General features: G+C 39.1%; 1 long non-coding RNA gene across 1 annotated transcript in view; it reads right to left on the reverse strand.

Moving 5' to 3' along the window:
* Window positions 1-13,886, reverse strand: part of LOC116034319 — a 144,296-nt gene that overhangs the window by 31,631 nt on the left and 98,779 nt on the right. The window contains exon 4 of the long non-coding RNA XR_004101054.2: window positions 9,285-9,355. This is a non-coding gene — a long non-coding RNA (uncharacterized LOC116034319). The remainder of the gene's footprint in view (window positions 1-9,284; window positions 9,356-13,886) is intronic.

Consider the following 13,886-nt stretch of genomic DNA (forward strand, 5'->3'; position numbering starts at 1 on the left):
ATTTGATGTTCTTGATGGGGAAAAACCCAGTACGACATGTTGTTACTGAGAGAAGAAACCTCATCTAAGTTTACACTTGTCTGTGCCAGATGCACTCAATGACATGCCTCCTGCTAAAGGGTCAGTTCCCAAAGTATAAGTCTTATATGGTCTAGCCGTTGTAGGATTCCTGGTTTTCACCCAAGTGTCCCGGGAACTGCAGATTTAGGATCCCTTGAAAATTAGATGGAATGTGTGAGGGCTTATCAAATAACTGTCAGGACATTTTACAAAGAACCTCAAATCTGAAACTCATGGTGATGCTAAAGGATAAGTCAGAGAATCACCAAAGTCAGTAGGCTTTATCCTCTGCAGACCATGAATGTCTGCACAAAATTCCATGCCAGTTCATCAAATAATTTAAGATATTTTCATCTGGGCCAAAGTTCTCAGACCGACTAACAGGCCAATATTGACATTCCTAGAGCTACGCTGCTTGCAAACATTTAACATGTCTTTCAAGAAGAAAGAAAATATCCTGTTATCTTGAATAAATTGATCCCGTATGGTCTAACGGTTAGGATTCCTGAATTTCACCCAGGCGTCCTGGGTTCAACTCCCGGTATGGGAACTGCAGTTTTAGGATCTCTTTAAAATTAGATGAAACATATGAGGGTTTATCAAATAATTGTCAGGTCATTTTACTGCTCCATCTGAATTATCAGTCCCATATGGGAATAGTTTTAGGGTCCTTGAAAATTAGCATCTAGGCGGTGTTATCCTTCAGTTCTGATTGGCATAAATCACCACAAACAACACAAATCCTAATCTCTATATATAACACTAGATATACGACAGGAAATATTGCTTATATATGTTTGTATATAATATATGTTTTCTAAATAAATAATGATAGTGAATCAACCTTTTAAAGGTAAAGTATTAAAACTACAAGGCTGGAGAGGAGTACAAATCAATATATAAACAAACAAAACTAAGGACAAATTGTCATAACACCACGACTGAAGGATGCACTCTAAAAAAAATGAACGACATGTTATGTGCAAGAATACAAATCTACAAACGACAATACAGTTGAAACTAATGTCTGGTTCATGGCTGCAAGGGAAACCAATGAAAGCTACAAAAGCAGATGAGAAGGATGCTCCTCCCGTCTAGATAGAGTTGTGTGGTTTGAGCATCTGCCAGTTCACCACCCATAGGGGAGTGTCGGTGGGCTCTTCAAACACCCTACGTGGGTCCTCCTCCTTTTGATGCTCCTGGAGAGGGAGAGGACAGGGGGAACAGGAGACACTCCTCCACACACGCTGCTGAGCTCTACTGGACCAGATTGGGGGGTGTAAAAAATAAAAAGGGAGAGAAAAACTAGAAAAATAAAAAAAATGCAGCGGAAATAGAAATGTACAAAATCAGCTGGTGTATCTGTGAAGCAGAAAGAGGAAATTGGAAGTCTAACGAAGCCACAAAGAGAAACCTGGATCATCAGCATGCAAAGTCTTTACAGCTTTATATTGAGTTCCAAAATTTCAGTTCCCTGTTTCTTGATTGTACCCACAGACTCTAAAAACATGCAGGTCAGGTGAACCGAGAACTATAAATTGCCTGTGTGTGTCTATCTGGTTACCCTGCAATTGACCCTGTCAAACTGTTACTTTAAATACAGATTCTTCTTCAATTGTTATAATCAAATTCAGTCGCAGTGTGTTTACAACACAGATTTTGCACCTAAAATCTCATGGCCTCATGTTACCTTACATAAAAATGATCACATAGGCAAAGAAAAGCATTAGAACGACATTCAAAAACAATACACATTAAAAACTTACATAAAATCAAATAAGCAAGAATAAAAATAGATTTAAAAAATAGATACAATTATATAAAACATAAATAGGCAAAAAATAATAGACCAGCAATACAGTTACCGTACAGTGTCGTAATAAGTTATAAGTTGCCTCAAATTTAACAAAGGAAATAAAAGTGCAGTAGAGAAACACATCAATTGAAGTCACAGGAGAACAGCACAGTTTTTCATTTAGATTTGAAAGTGGCCTAGGTTGAAGCACATTTACAGTAAAATCATCAGAAAGTTGGTTCCATCTGCTTCCATCTGCAGCATAATAGTATTGGATTTTGTGTTATACTCGCCATCTTAGTAGTTGTGCATGAGTTTATGCTCTCCTTATAATGTCAAGCAGCTAAAAATAAAACGTGCAACATTTGAAATTTACAACAGGATCATTTTGCTTTGGTAAAGCTGTCAATACTTTCAATAAGAGCAAAGGACAGACACACACACACACACACACACACACACACACACACACACACACACACACAACACAAACACATTCAGCAGGATCAGAGGGAAAACATCACAGGAAGGGAGCAGTATGGGGGAGTGAATAGCTACTATAACTTTGAGTTTTTCTCTGTTTTATTGGCTGCTGAGAACAGACCTATACTCAGCAGTTCTATATATTAGAGGTGTCTTCTGGATAGGTTTAAGACAAAACATGCACTCTGACGGTGTGTGTGTGTGTGTGTGTGTGTGTGTGTGTGTGTGTGTGTGTGTGTGTGTGTGTGTGTGTGTGAGAAAGTGAGGGTGGTGGGTGTTAATCTCTGGCTTTATTTAGAATTCTGAACATTCAATACTAAACAATGCACACAGACACACACAATCCTATTTGGTCGATCAAAAACGACTCCTCAAAGGATAACTTTTTGGGTAATTGGCAGGATGCGTGTAAAAAAAGAAAGAAAGAAAAAACGACAGAGAAAACCATAAATAAATGAATACATGAGGCTTTTGTGTGGTTTTGGGTGAGCATCTGGTATCAAACCTACTCACACCCTGCGGATAAAAGCAATGACAGAAGAATTACAGCAACAATCAGTTAAACCATGTACAAGAGGAAAAGCTGTTTCTCACCGATCTCCAACGACTACCGTTTGACTGACAGGTGTAGGTGAGAGGTAAGCTATGGAGACCAGCAGTCAAATGGACAATGGAAGTCTCAGCCGCACTGACGTACACATAAAAACATCTTACGCTGTCTGATCTTCAAAGACAGAGGACTGAGGAACAGTCATGTTGAAATGGTTCAAAAGGGTTTCTGAATTATTGAAGAGCTCCGGGTCTTAGGATGACGTGATAACAAACCAATGAGCCTGATAAGATGTGGAAAAATGATCTTGATTAAAAAGGTCAAAATACAAAAATCAACACGGATGGATTTGAGAAGTCAACCAAAAAATATTTAAAAAAAACTAGAAGGCCTTGTCTGGAAATGCAAGTGTTAACTATCTGAATGTATAGAATAATAGACAACACTGATAATATAATATCTACAGCAGCTGAACCAGCCCAGCTGACTGGAGCTACCCACCACCATTTGAGCTAAGGGCATTGTGAGGGATGGATACTGGGAGGCAGACATGAATCATATGTCTGGGAATTATGTCCACAACATTTAATATAGTGGGAGTGTATTTCTGTTCACAGCCATGTGGTCCCAGCAAGGCCTAGACGGGGAAAACAAATCTGTAATGGGCGTACAATTGAATCAGGTGTCTGGTCCTCTTAAGGAAATTAAGTTGTCGCCGGAGCGGGGCCACTTAATGAGAGGCAGGCTTGTGGACAATGACAAATGGAGGGTGACACTGGCAAGAGTGTGAGGCTGCCACAATATCTGCATTTGGACTGGTGATGATTTTTCATCCATGAACCCCCCACCATTCGGTTTCTTTCTCTCCCTCAAACACACACATATGCACACTGCCTCTCCTCCCTCCACCCTCCCATTTCCAAGGCTTCTTTAGGGACACATTTGCTCCCTGCGTGATACTAGCCATTTATTTGCACATATATTCATGGAAATGATGACAGCTAATAAAGAGGGGCATCTTCTTTCCATGTGTTTTTACTTCATGGTACATCTTGATGTTGGCCATTATGTGATTTTTGATTTTGATGGATCTCTCTCCATATTCACAGTCACAGTCACTCGCAGCACAATGTACACAGCATGCCCTCCAGTATGAATGCAGAGATATACAATACTATTACGTTGCGAGGGAACTCCATTTTAATAGAGAAGTACAGTAATGTTTGGTTTTATTACATGATTTGGTCCATTATTTGTAAATGAATGCACCAAGGATCTTAACTCCTTTTATTTATAAAATATTCATGGACAATTATTATCGTAATAATATAATTTGTAACAGATTATATATATATATATATATATATATATAAACTGCCATTGTATGTTAATTTAAAGTGCTCATATTATACTCATTTTCAGGTTCATAATTGTATTTAGAGGTTGTACCAGAATAGGTTTACATGGTTTAATTTTCAAAAAACACCATTTTTTTGTTGTACTACACATTGCTGCAGCTCCTCTTTTCACCCTGTGTGTTGAGCTCTCTGTTTTAGCTACAGAGTGAGATATATAACACAACAAAGGAAAGGGAAAAAAGCCAAAAAGCATAATGTGAGCACTTTAAAGTTATACTCCAACCAAAAACTATTTTTCTAGTATCAAATACATTGCAGGTTTGTGTTCATGGTCAGTTTGAATTCATGTTACATATAATGGATTCCAATTGTGACGAGTTAACAGTGGTGGAAGAAGTGTTCATTTAATTAAGAGTACTACAGCGATTTAGCATTGCACTTCTATAACATTGTCAGACTCACGATAATCAGTTTAAAAAAGAAGTATCAAAATCAATGCAGCAGAACCAGAGATACCATCCTTTTTATTCCACGGATTCTTCTTCCTAGTTGAAACCTGGCTCCTACATTACGCAACATGCAACATGTTAATGTAGCTTTGAGCTGATGGCGTCAAGCACAAATGAGGAGCGGGTACAGAGTTCTGGTATTTATTATTATTCATGAAGCTACCTACAGCATTGTCCAATACTTTTAAAGCTGATTGAAAGTTTTATGTAAAATTTGTATCTGCAACATAACTAGTAACTCCAGCTGTCAAATATCTGTAGTTGAGTAAAAAGTACATTTTCCTCTGAAATGTACCAGAGTAGAAGTGGTACGTGGCAGAAAATGAAAATACTCAAGTACTCAAAAGTAAATGTACTTTGTTACTTGCCACTACTGTAAGTTACAAGTTTTTATTAAAGTGTTAGACACTTGCATCGCTAATGCAGTAGTGTAAACAGCAATCTTTTTTGTTAAAATACAAATAGCTTTTGGAAAAGAAAGACAGGACAAAAGAGAATATGGATGGACAACAGAGAAGTAGATTATGCTGCATGAGTGAGAAGTTTCTATGGATGCTTTGGTGTTTTTTCTTGGTCACATTGAAATCCAATTAAAATCTACCCAAAGCTGAAGACTACAGCCTTTTTATAGACAGCTTTCCATACTACAGGGGTTGACTGTTTGATACTCACATTTTACATGGATCATCACTGCACATACTCTGATCATTCATGTAGATACAGTAAGAACTAGATTTGTTCTTCCCCTTGCACTTGTGAACTATTAAAATTCAGACCGATATGCAACTTGTAAGTGAAAAGCTCAGCAATCTGTCACCTAAATGGATTATCCTGACGTCAGAGATATTGCCACTAAACGTGAAGACATGGAAATTTCTGCTATGGCAAAATGGCCTTGAAAGGAGGAGTCATTCTTGTTCCCATGGGTTGCTCCATCAATGTCTTCTTAAATGGTTGTGAAGGGGAGCATCTCAATAGGTTTGATCCTTCTATGCTGCGGTGCCAATGATCAAATGCTCATTTGTTTCTGACAAAAACAAGAAAACTGCCATCACTATCGCTTGTGAAGCTTGAGGATCTTAAGTATTACAAAGCATTTCCTTTTGTATTTGACCTTCTCCATTATTTTCAGCAGAGACTACACTTCATCTAGCATCTACAATGCTAATTCAGTAACATAATCCACGCAGAGCACAAACAGGCAGGACTAATACTTGACATCGAGGCTCTCAACATTGAGTAATGCCCTTTGATAACTGACCCGACATGGTCTACTGTATGCATAATGACACTACTTGCAAACATCTGTAGTGTGTTGACGATCAATGTCCGTCCTTTCAACACAGTAATTGTGAGGCCAGAGAATGGCTGAGTAGCCAAGGCTACAGCTGCAGGATGGCCACTGGAGTGAGTGGCCACTCATGTATGCCTTTTTAAAGTTACACTCCATCCACCCAGACAAGACTTGGCTTAGATTTAGTTGTGTTGATGGAGGCAGCGCTGCAACAAAAAATCATTGCGGAGTGTGTTAGAATTGTAGGATTCGATGAAGCTTCAACACCCCTCCTCTCTCGCTCTATCTTTCCCAGCTGACTCGGTATGAATAATTGACCCCATAGTCTGGGCCCCTGCTCATTACTGGGGGAAGTGTCGGCCTGGTTTGTGATGCAATGAGGGAGGGTGCGAGCGCCCACTGTCCGCATGCCTGGTTTGGTTTTCCCCTCTACCTCTGACCACAGTCCTTCATCTTTAATGGCCTGTGCCGTGATCGGACATCCAGCCCCTCCAACCTTCCAGCCTTGCCCACTTCATTGAGCAGGTGAACGGGTTGGCAGTAACACACCTCCTGCCTGAGAGGAGTTTTTCAAGAATTTTTAAGAATTCTCCTGTGAATTTAAAGAGTTTTGGGCAGGATTATCAAAGGGTGCAGGGATAGATGGGGGAGCGAACACTGACATCCAGGAAAGTTCTGTGGGAAAGTTTTCAGGTACACACTCAAACTAGTAGAAAACTATTCATGGTCTTAAAGTGAATACTCTCCTTACATGGAGCTGTGACTCTTTTGATATGGAAGTTGGGAAAGTTGTCCAAAGAAAAGTTGCGAGGGGCAATGTAGTGCAACCGCTAAAATACACATACCCAACAAATTCACAGAACAACACAATGAAATTTAACTCTTAAATCTTCATGTCAGACAAAAGTGTTCTTTAGCTGCTGCTCACAGGTTACGTAAATTCTTAGGTCACCATGCGACCCATATACCTCCGTAACCAATACCTCCTGCAGTACAGTGAATCTGACACATCCGCATTCACATACTGTACTCTAGGTAGGACAGATAAGGCTCGTGAGTGAAGCCACTGAAAGCTGTCGAGGAAAACAATAGCTGACGAGACGCCCCCCAATACATCAATCAGACAAGTCTGTCAGCTCAGCTCCCTGCAGAGAGATCCATGGGAAGCAAAAGAGGGACCACACAAAACATGGAGCCTGCAAATGAGAAGCCACAGTATGGATTGCTGCGTGATGAGCAGCCAAACTAGACAGAGAAAAGGGATGGATGAGGAACATGTGTGGGTCACGTCTACAAGGACAGTTAAATAGTGTGTGGGCGAGTATTTGCCTTGTGCTTGTGCAGTGCTAAAGAATAGAGAGAGACACATATGCTAATTTTAATTGAATCATAAATATGCTTACTGAGTATATGATTTTTGCAATTGAATTATATTGTTTAATATTGTTATCACTTAGTTATAGTATTTGTTTTTTGTGCTTAATTTACTTCAAACATTTCAGACAGAGTATTAAAATCGTGTAATTTTGGTTGTAATTTCATCTTGCCAGCTATTCAAATATGCAACGACACACATTTTCAACAAGGAAAAAAAATCAAGGTATGTAAGGAAAGCAGTAAACTGTAAAAATAATAACATTGCTCTCCACTAATCACTTATTCCTGTCTGCCCGTCACAGAAGCTTCTTTCAAGCAGTATACGCCTCAGCAACCACATGCTAAATGTATTATGACATGTACTAAAGTCAGTCCAGTGTTAACATTGTCAGTTGGCAGTTGGTTGACTGTTTAAACAATAAATATGATATTTCCTACTAATCAACCTCTTGCAGTCATGAGAGAAATGACCTTTCTTTCTAGGTGGCAAAGGAGGAAGTAGGACAATGTATTTATGCCACGGCAAAACCTCTCAGGGAGGAGTTGGGGTGGATGGTTGGGTCACAGCACCACAAGTCAACATTGGTTTCTTTGAACCATGACCATAACCTTTTCTTAACCAAGAAGTTTTGGTTGCCTAAACTTAACGGTGCCTTGTGGAGTTTTTGACAGCCAGTAACGTTATGGAGCAACGTTTTGTGGGTCGCTGTTATTATCCTGCGTGTGCGCACAAAGACGCAAATGAATGATTGCTGGTGGCGATAACGTGCCAAGAAAGGCAGAATATGATAACAAGGCAAGGAAGAAGAAGACTGCTAGCAAGCAAACATGGATGTAAACAATGCAGGTTTCAAATTATTTTTTATTAATCAGCTCTACAAATGTATTTTTAGAAACTATATGCATTCAAAACATGTATCATTATTTATTTTTTATTTATTTATATTATATATTATTATTTTTTTATATTTATTGAGTCTTCAAGGATACACACGATGGGTTCGGTAAGAGTGCAGGCACAGTCCTGTTAACCCAAACTTACTGTAGCCATAGAGGTAACAGATCAGAAAAATGCTCACGAGTCGTTTTATTAACAGTTAGGTGGGTAATTTGTCATTTACATATGAGGACTTATTGTTCAAGAAAGCTACAGGTAGCAGAAAAAAAACTATGCATACCACTGAAAATTTTTATTTTGCTGCATGTTTAGACAAACTGTTATGAAAATGGAGTTCAGACTCTTTGTCTGGGGACAAATTTATGTCGTTTGAGGGTATATTCTATCATTTTGCTTAAGTGTCCAGTAAGAGCTTTACAAAGTCAGTATACTTATTAAACTTACTCAATGACCACTTTCCCATGTGATTAGAGATTGGCACACCATGAAAATGGCAACTCCCACCAGGATAAATACAATACGGTTCTCTGTAGGATTAAGGTAATGAATGGCTTTTCATTTATCACCATTTATTTTAGTTTAAAAGGTACCTCAGCTATGACAGGAAAATTACATCAACAACATCAAACAGATACCAAATACTAGCTCTCAGGGCATTTTTTATATATTCTGTATGATGTTCAAATTATTGTTTATTGTTATTTGTTTTAAGGCATTAGAGACTTATATTGACTATGAGTGCTATATAGGCCTACTACGGTACATGTTCATATTAAGCTTCATTTGATTTCAATTTTCAACAGCAAGTGTCTAATACTGTGTGTGGACAAACATACAACCGTGCAAACAAACAGCACCAATCCTTCGCTCAAAAATCACCAAATTCATTTACAAGCATCATACCCAAAATGGCAGAAGTTTAAGTCCACAGAAACAAAGAAGAAGAGAGATGTGTCTTACCCACAATGTGGATGAAGGAGGTTATCAGAGCTGTTCCTGGTTGTTTCATTGGTCGCAGGCAGCCAAGGAATCTAGAGGAGAATATCGTAGAGCTGTCATTGTGTTTTCAGGGAAGGCAGAGAGCAGGGAAAGAGGTTGTTTGAACTCGGAGTAAACGCTGTGAAAATGGTGGAGCTGGCATATTTACACCCAGGGTCTGCACAGGAGGATTACATGCAACATTTTTATGTCACCATTTGACAGCATCATCTCATGGAGGGTTTGAAGGCTCCCCCTCATTAGCTGGGCCGCATTTAACACAGCTTTGACTTTATAAAGACAATGGCTGCCAAACCTCGAGGACTTTAACAAATAACAAAGGAGAGGGTAACAATCAAAGTGCCCCTATTCCATTTTGCCAAACTTGAGCGAAAAGTCTACCCTGGAAATCCAGTCGCCCGTGAGAGCACAATTTGAATTTGCTCAGCGAGTCACTCTGGCATTCAGTAATGATGCTCATTAACTATGCCCTTGTAGCCGAGCTGCACCAATCACATCGGTGTATCTTATATAGGTGGGCAAGAGGCGAGCTAAACGGTCCGTGTACTTGGCGGCCAACGGATTTTCATTTTGAAAGGAAAAAAACAAAAATGAAAAACGGCCAGTTTCCCAATTACCATTAGTAAATAGGAAAACAAAAAACGGAAAACAACCCATTATTCGTTTTTTGTTTTGATATTAAAAAACGGAAAACGAAAAAACAATCTCGTTATCCAATTGTCTTTGATGTATTTGTAGATGGAACTCGGAAATTAAAATGTGTGTATAAATCTTATTCCTTTGTCAGTACCCGATCCGTACCGCCTGTAAAATCCGTTCTGTGCTCCGCCTGATCAGTTCTACGCTTGCACGAACACCGGCAAACTTCACAGCTCTATGCAAGCATTGGCGTAAGGATGTTTGGACATTCCCGGTTACCGGAAGAAAACATTAGACAGTGACAGTAGACCGTTATGATGGCAGAGATGAAGTTTACAAGGTGTTTGCTGGAGTTGCCTAAAGTATCTGTTAATGATACACGGAGCATCGTCTGGCCATCCAGTACAACACCATGTAGCAAATTAAATAAAGACTTCAAATTTTACGTTTCATCATTTCTTTGCAACTTTGAAGGTAATTTGCTAACGCTAGCTAGCCTGAGCTAGAAGCCTTGCTTTGGTGTTTTAAGTCATGACTCCGTCCTGCTTCAGGTTAACCATGCTTTTAATAAGGTTAAAGCATGTGTATACCTCTCACTTCATGTGTTTGTACTTTTATGAAAGTATCAGGTAAAAACAGGGCTACAAATGAGATCTCTGTGAGAGACCAGCTAACTCCTAGCAAACTATTATGTAGCTCAATGCTGGACATTTCACCCCTAATTCCGGTCACTTTACTGTATTTGTATTTGTTTAGTATTTGGTTTAGAAGCCTTTATTGGTGATTTTTACGGTACAAAGTCCTGCTACATACGTACATAGCTAGCTATATGCTCCGCTATGTCGCGTTAGCATGCAGCTACAATAGTTAGCTATGAGTATGCTAACGTTAGACTGTAGTGGAACGAAGCAGCACTTTCTAACGTCAAAAATCACAGATAAAGGCTTCTGAACCAAACACTACACAATCGGACATGTTTCAGCAGGAATGTGACCCGGAATTGGGGAGAATTTAACAACATTGCCAGCTAAGATGACCGTTAGCATGTAGCTACTATAGTGGTATACAGCAGTGGTGGCTGGGAGAGCTGTCATCCCATCTTCAAAAGGACACTTATGTACGTTTACACTTCATCGCATTAATAATAGACAGTCTATGGTTATTAGTCAAGACGAAGTATTAAAGGTAAAAACATTAACGTAAACAACACAACAACGATGTCGCTACACGGTTTTGGATCAGTGACAAGTTTCGAATGTTTGTAGCTATGACTATTGTATAATAAAGATTTAATAAAAAAAGATTTAATAAAAAAGTTGTAATGTTTGGTCGTAAAGTGTTGACACATGGTACAAACATAGACTGTAAATCGCACATGGACATTGTTAGTTTTCTACTACGTAATTATGCGCATGCACAGAACGGATCTTACAGGCGTTACTGGCCAATAAATGCTATTGAAGGGCGGGTCTTGGAGTGGCGGGAGTAACTTCCGGGTCACGAAAAAATACCAATGCAAAATTAAGGAATACGACTTATACACACGTATTTTAATTTCCGAGTTCCATCTACAAATACATCAAAGACAATCGGATAACGAGATTGTTTTTCGTTTTCCGTTTTTTAATATCAAAACAAAAAACGAATAATGGGTTGTTTTCCGTTTTTTGTTTTCCTATTTACTAATGGTAATTGGGAAACTGGCCGTTTTTCGTTTTTGTTTTTTTCCCTTTCAAAACGAAAATCCGTTGGCCACCAAGTACACGGACTCTAAACAGATGACGACAGCGCTGCAACGTCAAAGTCATTAGTAAACATTGCAAGATGGCTACGGATGAACACCAGTTGTTTGAAATGGCTTTGGCCGCTACAATGAACGAGTTAGACTTGGCTTTTTATCTAAAAGAGGAACAGAAGTCGGCGCTCGAATCGTTCCTTCCTTCCGTTTTGCCGACTAGATACAGAAAGAGTTTAATCTACCAGTTAGCTCCGCTGGTAGCTAAGCGTACCCCGTGTATTGTTGTGATTGATCGTAGTGTTATCCAACTGCATGCAGTGAGATTTTCAAATGCATGCTTGGTGCCGCCCCTCAAGTTGGGCCATTTTCATTACTCATTGCCAGACCCTTAATCTTTCGGATTTGGGTCTGGATTTCCAGGCTATGAAAATACACTTGTTCTGAAAAAACAATGGATATAAGTGAAAAGGGAGGTCAACCTAATTGTTCCTCAAAGGGCTTGATAAGTATATAGAGTAAAGCCATGCCACTGATTGAATGCAACTATGTTATTTATTCTTCATTCCGTTCATTGATGGTTTTTATTTGTTGCATTTATATTGGTCAATAGAAATGACAAATGCCATTAATACTTGAGAAACATGAAACGTGTTTCCAGAACAAACTGCACTCCAACCTCAAGCAAACGACACATACGTACTTCTGCAGTTTCTATTTGTTGAGTAAAATCATGTAACATTGGTCGTCTTTGATTTTATGTTGAATTAATACAAAGTATCTTTGAGGATATCAGGGAATCAAAATATTGTATTCACTGTAGACGAAACAGTATAAGAAAACAAAACAGACATTTTGAGATATTTCCCCAGACTCCTGGAAACTGGGATGGCCGGGGGTTTTTTTGTACTACTTTTTGTCATTTTATAGACGTAACAATTCATAGATAAAATAATCGGCAGATGAATCAATACTGAAAATAATCATTAGTTACAGTCCTTATACATTTACAACCATATAGTCTCTCTTTGCCAGACCTTCCTCCATAGCGCGGAGGAGAAGGGTCTCGCTAGTCCACACAGCATTCCGGGATGGGAGAAAAATGTGCTCTGGTTCATTGGCATTTCTTTTAACCAAGCACAATTGTCATAGGAAGCACTAAGCTCCGCATGGTACTGCTGCAAAATAACCTCTGGAAGGAACTTGTTTTGGTGGAACGTGTACGTCAAAGGTTGTTTTAGTCGTGCAACAGAAAACAGATTGGACAGATAGTCTAGCTAGCTGTCTGGATTTACCCTGCAGAGATCTGAGGAGCAGTTAACCATAAATCAAAACAATAAATCCACCGGAGTTAAAAATTCCAACAGAAAGAAAGCGGAAGGAAACAGACATCAGCGAAAAGACATGCATCCGGCGGAACGTCCTGCGGCACCGGAGCAATCCTAGAAGTGGAACGTCGAGGATATAGACTAACAACCGTATAAAACTGTGAAAAGCAGCACATTTGAGATTAAACCAGAGAATGTTTGGAGTTTACACTACTAAAAATGATGTATTTGATCAATCGCTTATATCATGTCAATAATTGACAATTACAATTTTGCAATCGACTAATTGATTCATCGTCTAATTGTTTTCCACCTTGTCAACAAAACGAGCTTAGCCTAAATCCGTCACATCTCCAAATGGTATGCATGGTGTTACGAAATATATATTTAATTTTGAAAATAACTTCTTGATATAAGAGAAGCCAGAAAAACAATGATTCAAGATATTTTGTTTGATGCTCTGGAAGAAAATCAGGTAAAAACACAACATAAAGGGCTTCTCCATTTACTTTGTCTTTCTTTGCCTTCTCCTCAAAATCGGCACAGCAACCTGCTTGTGTTACAAACTCTCTTGCTCTGACGTTTAGTCACGGCAAAGTATTTACCCACCAATTACCCACAGATACCGTTCCTCTCGTTACAGCTGGGGCCCCATAAAAGGGAACAAACAATAACAAGAGTGAAGGCTCCTCAGCAAAAAGAGACACATTATAATCTGGGCAGACATGAGAAAGAGGGGTGTGGGAAGAGCTTGTATTGATGGAGATGAAATTGAACTTGATTAAAAAGCAAACAAAACAAACCCCCTACAAAACACAAACACTCCATACACTTTGTGAATGGGCCCACACAAAGCTAATA

Source organism: Sander lucioperca, chromosome 4, assembly GCF_008315115.2.
Source record: "Sander lucioperca isolate FBNREF2018 chromosome 4, SLUC_FBN_1.2, whole genome shotgun sequence".
Classification (NCBI taxonomy): domain Eukaryota; kingdom Metazoa; phylum Chordata; class Actinopteri; order Perciformes; family Percidae; genus Sander; species Sander lucioperca.